The sequence below is a fragment of the Falco peregrinus genome, chromosome 5 (genome assembly GCF_023634155.1).
Source record: "Falco peregrinus isolate bFalPer1 chromosome 5, bFalPer1.pri, whole genome shotgun sequence".
NCBI classification, from domain to species: Eukaryota; Metazoa; Chordata; class Aves; order Falconiformes; family Falconidae; genus Falco; species Falco peregrinus.
The window spans coordinates 32,503,834-32,515,995 of NC_073725.1; positions in this window are offsets into that span (position 1 = coordinate 32,503,834).

Below are 12,162 nucleotides of genomic sequence, written 5' to 3' on the forward strand. Positions count from 1 at the left end.
GCAAGACCCCTTATCCTTTCTGGAGTCTGCATGTGTATAGTCATACATATATATTAAAAATATATATATATGTAGATTTGACAGAGAGACACAGTAATTTGAAATTTTTAGAGTAGCTTTTAGTGGTATATGGAGATTTGCATTTATTAGGAAAAGGAATGAAAGTAAACAAGACGTAGGACAGGTCTGAGATTTAGGACAAATCATTTAAAACTAATCATCCTATAAATAATTGCTTAATACCAAAGGAAGTTCTTTGCAACTTAAATAAGCAGCAGCCTGAGAAGCGGAAACCTTCATGGATAAGTATAGCATGGGTATAATGTATCCCTGGAAATGCTCTTGAAAACATCAAGGCAGCAAGGAATAGGATGGCAGCCATTCACCGTCTGACACGTGTTCTTTCCTTCAGTGAAAGTGTTTTGAAAGGGACTTGCATGGCACAAATTCTCAACAGATCTGCTATCGCTTGGCAAAACATGCTGCAAGCAGAACATTTGCAGCAGACATATTATCTAACCTAGGTCACCTCCTGATTAAACATACATAGACTGGAAGGAGATGAGTCATTAAACCAGATAGAAATACAAGCCAAGCTACAGCTTACGTGGAGAAACTATATCCAATTAGCTATGTAAGTGAGCTAAAAGCAGGAATTAAGAGGAATGTAGTTCTAGGACACTCCTGCCAGCACATCCGGTTCAGGATGCCTGAACATATGCACGCTCTATCGCATGTGTGATTTATATTTCCACATTCTGTGCCACAGGGACGGTGTTTCAAAGATTATTAAATCTTGACATCTCCATAACTGGGAAATATGAAAAATGAAGGAATTAAAAGAGTTGAAGCAGATAAAAACAGATGCTTCACCACATTATTTTAAAACCAAGTTATAATCACACATATATGCACCATTGTGCCCCCAGGTCATTCAGGGAGTGGGCTGAGATCTTAGTCTAAGCTGGTGCCTCAGTTCAAAGCCAATCCCCAGAAACTGGACAGGAACCAGGACATAACTGAACATTTACGTGTGACACACAGGCATACCTCAGCCAGCTTAACCTTAAAACCATGTCTGGCAGAAGTGAAACTCTTCATATAGTGCTGGGAAAGAAAGAGGGGTTGAGCAATACAGCAAAGCTCACCCAAGAAGGGGAAGTTCTCCAGCAACTGAGAGAAATGGACATCATCGGAATGAAGGCACTTGGCTAAGCAGTTACCTGATTACCCGTAATTATGAAGCCAAGACACTCCATCTGTCAAACTGACAGTACCATCACTGCTATCTCCCCAATAACCACAGTGCTGCACAGGCCAATTTTATTCCTTCCGGAATTAAAATAGGTGACAGCATCATATTGCATCACCTAAGATTTCCCATTCAAAAGCTTTTCCAAATGTTCATGTAGCTGTGCTGTGCCCAGATGATTCCTTCACAGCTGTGTGCATTTACAACATTGCTCTGCTCCCATAGCTCTGGAACAGGTGACAACCTCAACCTGGCAAGCACTCTGTGCTCCCACAAATTATATTACTTCTCTTTTTGTTACTATAATAGTACAAATTTCATAACTGAATCATTTCATATGTTCATGATTTTTGGTTATTTGTTTCCCTTTTTTCAGGCATAAAAGGTAGGAGTCCTTTAAAGAAAAAATGGATCCAAGTTGTAGATGTCATATTGAGATGCCCAGCAAGAACTCTAGAATGACCCAGGTTCATATCTGAAACAAACTCTTCTGGAAAGGTAAAAGCTGTAGTCCTTGTTCAGTGCTAAACATCTAACGCATGTTTAACAGTTTCTAATCAACAAGAACATGAGGGTGACTGAGTAGAGTCCTGAGTAATGACTTAACCTATTTCATCTAGCCAATCTCCCACCAGACTGTCCACCTGGTTAAATCCTTTCTAAAATGCCAAGTTTGTAACTGACTCATGTTTTCACTTACAGAAATCTTCACACTGCCAGTTCTTAATAGATCTCCATGAGTTAGAGGCAACATCGGCAATTCTCTGCATCACAATTTCACTTTGGGAAGTGAAGCCAAAATAGTTACTTTTTCAAAACAATTTTTATTCCTTTTGCATGAGAAATTTTGAAAGAGTCTTACTTTTCATTCCCAGATTATTTTTTTCCAAAATGACAATTTGACACAATAAAAATCCTATTTTTCGATCAGGCACTCAAATATTAGGCACAAAAACATTAGCATTTCCCAAAACACTTTAGTGATACCACTATAAAGCTGTTATGCTTCAGACTGGAGCTCTGCAGCATGAAGTAAGCAGTGAAAAGCTTAACTGGGATTTATTTTTTTTTACAGATAGTTTTTTTAAAGGTGTTTAGTTGACAAGCAAAAAACTCTCTGCATCTCCAGCCTGCTCTTTCAAAAAGGTTACCCAAGTCATAGTTTTCATCCTTCTGCAGAAGTTTTAATGAAATGAAAAATGAATGAATGAAAGAAAGTGCCCTCCACCCTTCCTTTGATGTTTTACATGGTGCAGAAGCTATGAATAGGCCATGGGGCAGGCAGTATCTTCACTAAAACAAAGAACTAGTGCTATTATTACAGCCTCCAAACATGCATTTATTTTCCAAATTATCAACACTAGCATCTGCAGCTAACAGGGAAAGAAATGTTGCTGGGTCTTTCACTAGTATCTTTAATATTGACCTAGCATGAACTGGAGAATAATACAATCTTAAAAATGGAGAACAATGAAACAATAAACCAAAATTGTAGGGAGGAGCTTTTATTTGCATTTAGTTTTATATCCAGTTCACTTCCCATTAGTAAAATTGCAGTAGCACTTTTTGTACAACTGAGCTGCAATCTATTGTTTAACCAACACAATAAACCCAGCATTAACTTTTAGCCACCTCAGATTTGCTGAGTGAGAACGGCATTCCTGCATTAGGATGCCCTCTCCAGTATGTTCAGAATGCCATTCCATCCTGCATAAAACACGTAAAGAGAAAGGAAAAGGCTATCATGCTTCAGGAGTAGAAAAAAGGTTTTGCCATTCATCTGCCATAATATTTAAACCTTATTACGGTGATAAGCCACAGGTGCACTCTCACTTGCTCTCCCCTTCCCTAATAAAACTAAAGGCAGAAAGTAGAGTATTTTGATTATTAATTAAACAAAGCCACTCCCAGATTGCTATGGTTCTAGAGAGCAGAGAGCCAACACCCAGGGCTGCTGCTATGAGAGATTCCTGCTCACCAGCTCTGCGAATCATCCTGGACAAGACTTGCTCACCAGGCAGAATTCAGTGAAACAAAGAAAACTGGAGAGCAGCACTGTCACACAACTGGTTAGAAGGTGTTACAGAATTCAGCTCCTGCCACGATGCATCTTCCACTTGAGCCAAAGCATTTTATCAAGCAAGATTTCTATATAAACCAGTTTGCAAGGAGAGCCGACAATTTATTATACCAACCAATGCAGCCAGAAAAGCAAGGGGTGTTCAGTCTGAGATTCACTTGACAAGGGCTGACCTGTAAAAATGGAAATTTTTTCATGTCCCCTGACAGACCATCACAGTAGAATTCCTTCAAAAAAATGACCTTTTGACAAGTGGTACAGAGCTCGGTTTTAACCTAAAAATGTTTAGAAATTGCATTACAATAGATTTAAGAGGGAGTGGCACAGAGAACTTGGAAGCTTAAATCTCTCTGCTTATTATGAACCGGATCACTGAATGAACTCACAGAAAGTTTGTTTGCTCACCAAACAGGCAACAGGAAAGAAGCATGGCTACATGGTGTGCTCTCTTGAAGGCAAAACTGTGACTTTCCTGGAGGGGTTCTTTCTAATAGATTCAGGTGTTGCAGAGTCATTCTCCTTTACATGAGCAATGTTAGTGACAGGAAGAAAACCCCAAGATCATGCAGTAATAATACCACCACCTCTGGAATAATTTTTCTCTTCAATTTGAAATATCTGTAAACACAAAGCACCAGTTTAATTTTCCCCACACTTCTGTGAATTTAACACTTCTTCCCTTAAATGAACATCTTTACGTATCCAAGGCACGTCAGTTGGAAAAGATTTGGTAAATTAAAATCTTCCCCCCCCCCCCGCCCCCTTATTTCCCAAATTAGAAAGAACTAAGAAGCTTGCAGGTAATTCAGACCCGAGCTCTGCTAGCCAAATGTACACGCAGCAAATGGCCCTGCTGACTTCACTGGAGCACCTCAGAGTGTGTGGTACAACGCATTTTCACAGCACAGGCTCTTACAGACAGATTCAAACACTATGGCAGCTCCCAGAAACTCTTACAGTCTGCAACTGAAATAGTTAAAAGGAAGAGCTACTTGCATTAGGAGTTTTATATTCCTACATTTCCTGTATTGCTACCCCAGAAGAAATGGGGTGGTTTTATTTCAAATCCAGTCTGAATGCCTGAGAGAGACAGTTTGAAAATTCCTATTATTATGGTGCACCCATGCTTAAGTTTCATTAACATAGCAGTGTCAATCACCAAAAGGATGATCTCGTAGTTCAAGATGCAGCTTGCTACTGCTTATATGAATTCTCAGGCTTTTATGATGACTCTACTTTAATCAACCAGTTATAAGAATGTTATTTATTTTGGGGGCTGAGTCAGGACAGTAAAAGCAGAAAGTGGGACTGGTTCTACACAATACCTACATGAGTGACAAAGTCAAGCAAACTAGGTACTGGTACGTTGCACTTATCAACCAGTAAGCTTGCAAAGAAATACAGGTGTGACAATCTTACTGGTCAACAGAAAGAAGAAACCCAGGTATAACAGACACCTCTCAAAACAACAAAGACATCCTTAGTTGGACCCACTGTCTGGTAGACTGTCATTTTCTTTTAAAAGGGAAGAGAAAGATTTTTATAGGAGACCATGCCAAAGGTCCTGACACCTAACCATAGAGAACAGCTTTGCAAGTACACAAGCATGACATTTGCAACATATGAGAGTCCATGTGAAGCTCACCTAAAGCTGCAAATCATTAGATAAGATCTTTGCCTAGTCATTTTAGGGTTTTAAAACAGAAAACATAGGGAGCTAGAACAGATGGTAGAGCTTACCAGCTGTTTATAGGTTATTCTTTGACATCACGTGAGACAGGTGAAAGTAACATTTATCATATAAACCTTTAATGTTTAGCTGGGAAATATATGGTTATTATATGTATATATATAAAAAAATATTATATACATAATACATACATTAAATATATGTATATATGGGAACATATAATGTTTTATATGAGAAAAGCTCCCATGCCTATGGTCTGTTGGCATGTGGCACCCATATAGTTACAAATTACTGAAGAGTATAGCACAGGCTATTTGTTTCTCTCCAGGTAAGTGACATCATCTACTTGACTGCTATTCATTGAATTCAGTTTATTTTAGCTTTTTAGAAAGATATTTGACATTTAAAACTTACAGTCAGTGGAGGGATCAGCACCATGTATTAAATTAGCAACTTGGATGTCAGCCCTGCCAGCCAATATACCAAAGTAGCAGACACCAGAACTTCACACCAACCAGGCAAAACCAGACATTTCCCCCATTCTTCCTGTGCTGATGATTTACACCCCCTCCACCCATGCCAGAAAGCAGGTGGGTGCTACCAATTGGCCCCAGGTTACTTCTGCCCAGTAACAGCTGCAGAATGCAGCAGGCTGCTGGTCGCAGGCAACCACTGGCTGTAAGTTTTAAATGGTCTAATCTCTGCATGACATGCAATAGGAGTACAAATTGCTGGCATTTGTAATGACTCAACGTATTTAAACTCTGAGAACTCAGTCAAACTAGGATAGTTACAGATCTTTCAACAGAGGACAAGAAATGTCACTGTATTTCATCTTTTCCACTCAGGCATTAAAAGCAGAAGTAGCTCCTAACAGACGGTTGACATAGCAACTCTAGTATGTGCATTTTTACATACGTATGACTCCTCAGGAAGTTTTAAGTGGTCTACCTTCAGATCACCCTCCCTTTTCCATCTTTCCCACCCAAGTTCGTTGTCATGCAGAGATTAGACCACCTATGACTTGACTACATGGAAATTCCCTGCCTCCCAGGGACTCTCCAAGTGGTACAGCTGGATGTAAACGACCGCATTGCCTAAGCTCATTATTTCAGGCATTCTCAGCTGCTGGAACGACCTTACGGGGAGGGAGAGGAAATGAGAGCTGGCTGCTCTGCCCCAACTTTTCTGTGCTAAGCAGAGCTGAAACACATCTCAGCCCTTGGACTGCTGTAAACTAAGGATTTCACAAGATTTGGGATAGCGTTGCTTACACCAGCTACAAAAAACGTAGCTTTAAAGGAGCATTTTGCATTTGAATGCCAAGATAGAGCCACGTTATCACTATGCCACTGGCTGGAACTGGGCCAGGAGAAGAGTGGGAACACCCATCCTCCTTTCTGCTCCCTGTGACTGACGCTGCTTATTTGGTGGCACCACCTGTGGGAGGGTGCTTACCATTTCCAGGCCATAGCATTCGAACAAGACTTTAGGTGCACATTGCCTGAAGTCATTCTAATTGGCTTAAATATCCAGCTAACTATTCTGATAGGGATATTACAACTGTGTTTGTACAGTGTATGACCCACATGGTGGTGAAACATGAGCACTTCATGGGTAAAAGTTAATAACCATTCATTACTGCTCCAGCAATAATATCCTAATCTGTGACCACAGTATGGCATGTTTCCATTAATTTAGCGTTTATGTGGCAACAGGTCGGCTGTAGCTGAGAGCGGAATATGACTGGGTTCGCTTATAAGTCCACCTTTGTACTATTTAACCTTCCTTTCATATATGCTACATATGTAGAATCATAAAATAACCAAATTGTTGGATTTGGAAGGCATCTCTGCAGACTGTCTAGTCCAAGACCCCTGCTCAAAGCAGGGTCACCTACAGCAGGTTGCTCAGGACTGTATCCAGTCGTGGTTTGAGTATGTCCAAAGATGGAGATTCCACAAATTTTCTGGACAGCCTGTTCCAGCCTTCAGTCATCCTCACATTACGGAAATAAGTTTTATCTTACATTTGCATGGAATTTCTTGAATTTCAGTTTGGGGCCATTGCCTCTTGTCCTGTCAGAGAAGAGTCTGGCTTTGTCTTCTTTACTTCCCCCACATCAGGTATTTATAGACATTGATGAGATCCCTCTGAGCCACCTTTGCCACAGAATGAACAGTCCCAGCTCCTTCAGCCTCCTCTCAAAGACAGATGGTCTAACCCTTCATCATCTTTGAAGTCCTTTGCTGGACTTGCTCCAGTATGCCCATGTCTCTCCTATACTGGGGAGCCCAGAACTGGACCCAGCACGCCAGATGTGGCCTCGCTTTCTTTGTCCTGCTGGTGATGCTTTGCCTAATGCAGCCCTAGGAGCTGTTGGTCACCTTTGCCTCAAGGGCATGCTACTGGCTAATGTCCAACTTGCTGTCTACCAGGAACCCCAGGTTATTTTTGGCAAAGCTGCTTTCCATCTGGCTGAACCCCAGCGTGCACTGGTGCCTTCCCAGGTGCAGGTGCTTGCATTGCTGTTTGTTGAAGTTCATGGCGTTCATTTCTCCAACATGTCGCGGTCCCTCTGTGTGGTATCACAACCATCTGGTTTACAAAATGCTTCTCCCAGCTTTGTATTGCCTGTAGACTAGTTAAGGGTGTACTCTTTCTGTCCATTAATAAAGATGTTAAGTAATATTGGCCCCAGTATTAACCCCTGGGGTACACCATTAGTGACTGGCCTCCAGCCCATGCGTTGCCAATCAGAACCCTTTGAGCCTGGCAGTCCATGTCACTCTCCTCTTACTTAGTCCATATTTCATCAGTTTTTCTGTGGGGATGTTATGGGAGATATATCTTCTCTCATGCAAAGTGACTGTGTTATGCATACGTTCCCTGACTGAGGAAACGGCTCAGCTCCTTCAAGACAGATGATCTTTGAGAAGCCACCATCATTGATGCTACTGCTGACAGCTTTCTGCACAAAAACATTCTTTAGCAAGAAACTCAGGGTAATTTACTGGCAATGTGTGCTAAGAGATTATTAGCAGTAAAATGCGATTCTTCAAAGAAATAGAGGGAAAGAGTCTCATCCCTGTGAGATGGGCTATTTTTGCAGGAAGTGGGGTTTAGACAGGAGGAAGATTGAAAATTCAGCAGAACTTTATACTCACACAATCATGGAATGCAAAAAGAGGAAGGATTCTGCCATGGGACTATGTCAGCTGTACAGGGATTTTTTAAAGTGATCTTGGTTAAGACCACTTTATGTCCCTAACATTTGTGTTATATTGGCAAAGTTATATGTCCCTAACATTTGTGTTATATTGGCAAATAAAAGATTATTTTTGGAGGCAGAATATCACCTTAGCATAGAATATAGGCAACCTAAAAAATAAACAATAAGTCCTCAAACTGACGGAATAGTTTGGATCCTTCATCTTTGTAGCACCTATTTAAGTAGTTGCAGCCTGCTATTAGATAGTGCCTTAACCTCCTCTTTGACATATTAGACAAGCCCAGCCAATTTCCTCAATTTTAGTAGAGGAGGTCAGTTAGACAGAAATTTAGAGCACTGCACACTGTGCTAAGAAGCTAAGAAGGTGAAAGCATAGAGGACTTTACCCTTGATCGAAATTCAGAGAATAAGTTTTACAACTTTGTGTCTGAGGCCCGGATAAAAAAAAAAAACAGATTATACTCAGGATCTGGGAAATCCGACTCAGAAAATGAGACTGCTAAATCTCAAATTTAACCTTGACAAAGCAACTGGAATTGTCAAAGCAAAGACCCTCATTCAGTTCAGACTGAAGTAGAGGGAGAAAAAGCTACTGTGATGTGGGCATGGTGGTGACACGGTGGAATATCTGAGATATGACAACTGTGCGATCTGCTGCAGAACAGCAGCTGAACGTCAACACTGGAATCCCTTAAAACTGTGCAGTCTGTGCGATTGACTAAAACTGCACATTCTGTGACAACTACACAAGCCAAGGCAAAGTCAAGAGTTTGGGAGAAGATGGAGGGTGCTGAGGAGCACATCACACAGGCCAGAAGGTGTCAACACCATGAGAGTCTGTACAGCTTGGAGAAAAACAGTGACAGAGACAAACTCAGCAGAACAAATACACTTCATTGCAGAGGTAATGCTGATTACGTTACTGGCCCAAAATCAAAAGCAATATTAAATAATGTGAGATTATCATACAAGCAGTAGTGGGGCTAGGAAAGCAGTTGTGTCAGTGGGTTCAGCTGGAATTTCACTGAGCAGATGTATTTACTGTTCATTAATAAAAAAATTAAAATACAATTAAAAAAAAAAACAAAAAACAAAAAAACAAAAAAAAACCAAAACAAACAAAAAAGAACCCCAAAGAATTACCAGGATGGGATCCTTTTCTTTCTTTTTGTAAACTAAGGCAAGTTGGTAGGAATAAAAAAAAAAAATAAAGACAATCCTGTCTCTTACTACTTAGGGACCATTTCTGGGAATCAGAGCTGGCATCATGTCACTGATATTTACTAGAAGCCAAAGTCTTCTGATCTTCAGGGTAAAGCATTTGGAAAATTGAGAGGGCCTGGGCTGCAAATAACCAAACATAAATTTGAAATAAGAGCAATGAATACAAGGAGCCACACGGAGAGATGACTGTAAGGTGGCAGCTCCAGGAGACTCACTGAATTACGGACATTGTGGCTCAGCTACTTGACCATAACGGAGTTTATCATCCAAGGACCAAGGGAGGCAGGTTTTCTTAAAAAGTTATATTAACAGAAAGGAGTTAATTAAAAACACTCCATGTCATACTAAGTACAAAACTAAGCTGTTCAATACACAAAGGTCTTCCCACCATACCCATATATCACAGTACAGTAAAAATAGGAGACTGCTGGCTTAGAGATTTTGAACAATACTGAAAGCTGACTATCAGTTGCTCAGACAGGGGAGGAATCATTTGCTTTAATCTTGGAGTACAGCAGATTTTCTGGTTTTAAACACAGGTAGTTATTTCCATTAATTAAAATGGCTTTACTTAAACTTGAATTTTAAATAAAAGAAGTATAAAAATTTCAGGCATGAAGCCCTGCTGATCATAACTGACCTGCCCAGTTAAGAAGACCTGATAAACAGTCTTCTTCATAGGCTGTGGTCCACCCCCAGCTTCCCAGTCCCCCTCATCAAAGAATCGCTCTTCACTCATTCACTTCTTCCCTGTGGGTCTGAACAAAACATTTCAAAGTTAAATCTATATGTTGTCAGGACCAGGCTTTCTCTTACCAAACAAAAGTTGAGCAATGAAGTCCCACATACACTGAAAACCTTGACACTCCTTGGTGTAACAGATCATGATAATTTCCTTACTGTTGTGGAAAAGGGCACTAAACAATACAAGAGCGAGTACATCTACTACAGGTGTTCAAATGACTTATTGAATTGAAAACACATCATTCAGCAATGCCTTCCAGACATCCTAGTACTTCACAGTTCAAAACAGAGTGTAATAGAAGAACTGGTTACATTATCTGAAGCTATGTAAAGGATGCTCCATGCTTTTCACACCAGTCTGTCAATTTATATCAAGTGATGGTGATTTGTGTTATAAAAACGCACATGCAAGTGGAAAAGAATACTTTCTTTTATATCAAAAGAGATACCAAAATCCTTATGAATTGGTCTTATGTTTTGAAAGCAGTGAGCAAAAGGTCAGAATGTCTTATTTTATATTCTAACCACCTCTTCCGCTATCCGATTTGAAAATTATGACCAATAAACTGTAGGTTTATTGAGTTAAGTTATGCAATTTAATTGAGTAATTCATTCAACAAAAAAGAGGAAAGTGTTGAGCTGACATATTTGGGGAAATCATCATCCTTCAAACAAGATCATCAGACTCTTAGCAGGTATTTACCTGAACTCCAGTTACCATTTTAAGTGTTCAGCAGTAGAAATCTGCTGAACTTTTGACTTCCCGGCTCTACATTGAAATGTGGCTTTGTTCCGAAAATAGAGAGCAAAATGGTTGAACCATGGTCTTCCACCTCTCAGGAGAATGTCTGAACCACTTATAGGATACCAAGTCCTTCCTCAGCTCTCCTTTAGTAGTGCTCTCCATTTGTGTGTATTAGCAGACATTTCCTGAGGCAATGTGAGAAAAACTGCTTTCTTGCCTAACGGACCAAGAGCTAAGCCAGGATGTGGAGTATCTAGGGTCTGGTACCTGCTCCAGCATACATGACTGCTACAGAAAAAGAAAAGGTCTTGACACGAGTGACTGGGAACATTGCTTGTAATGCCGTATCCCAATCTAGAAAGCACCTGCCTGTAACCTTCCAGATAAGGATTCAAATTATTTCAGGGGGAGAGGGAAACAGAATGAGACCTGCACCTGCTATAGGTGCCAGAAGTGTCTCAGCTCCTAAATTTTGGGGTGAAAGGCTTTCCAGAAAAAATATCAGGCAAATTTCATCCAAGCAGCTTTCAATGATAAAAATTTACTATTCAGTTCATGTGGTTAAAGCACTCACAAAAAAATTCTGACCAGTTCTCAGATTAATGCATTGTACTTTCAACCGCTGTGCCTTACAATATACTGCAACGTTCACAGCACTGGAAGCTCACTGACTCCCAGGTACAGCTGTCTCTGGCTTTGACTCAGAGCACTGCTAGTCTGGGTCTGACTGTACCTTTCATTCATTACTTGTATTCCTCCGATGTAAAGTTGTGCTATTTATTCTGAGCAGCAGATCACAAGACTTGGAGGCACGCCATTTGTTATGAAATTAGAAGAAATGGCTGAATTCTAAAACTTATGTATTACAAAACACAAGGAAAAATTATGTGTTTCAGAAAATGCCTTCAAAACAGCTCTAACATCAGTCACCCGATGCTGTGCTGATTTCTTTGAAACATAATGAGCAAAGGTACCTTCAGACCAGAGAAAAGAATGTCAAAGGAATAATCCAAAGTCTAGTTTTGTAAGGATGTTAAATATTAACAGTAATGGGGTCTATCAAATCTTTATAACAAAAGAGGAAAAACATTCTGGGATAGTCCTATTTTGTTCCAGGCTCTCCTGGGGCAATTCCTGCAGGATTTAGTCACTGAGGTGGAGAAAGTACCCCCCGATAAACAGCCAGAAGCTAGCT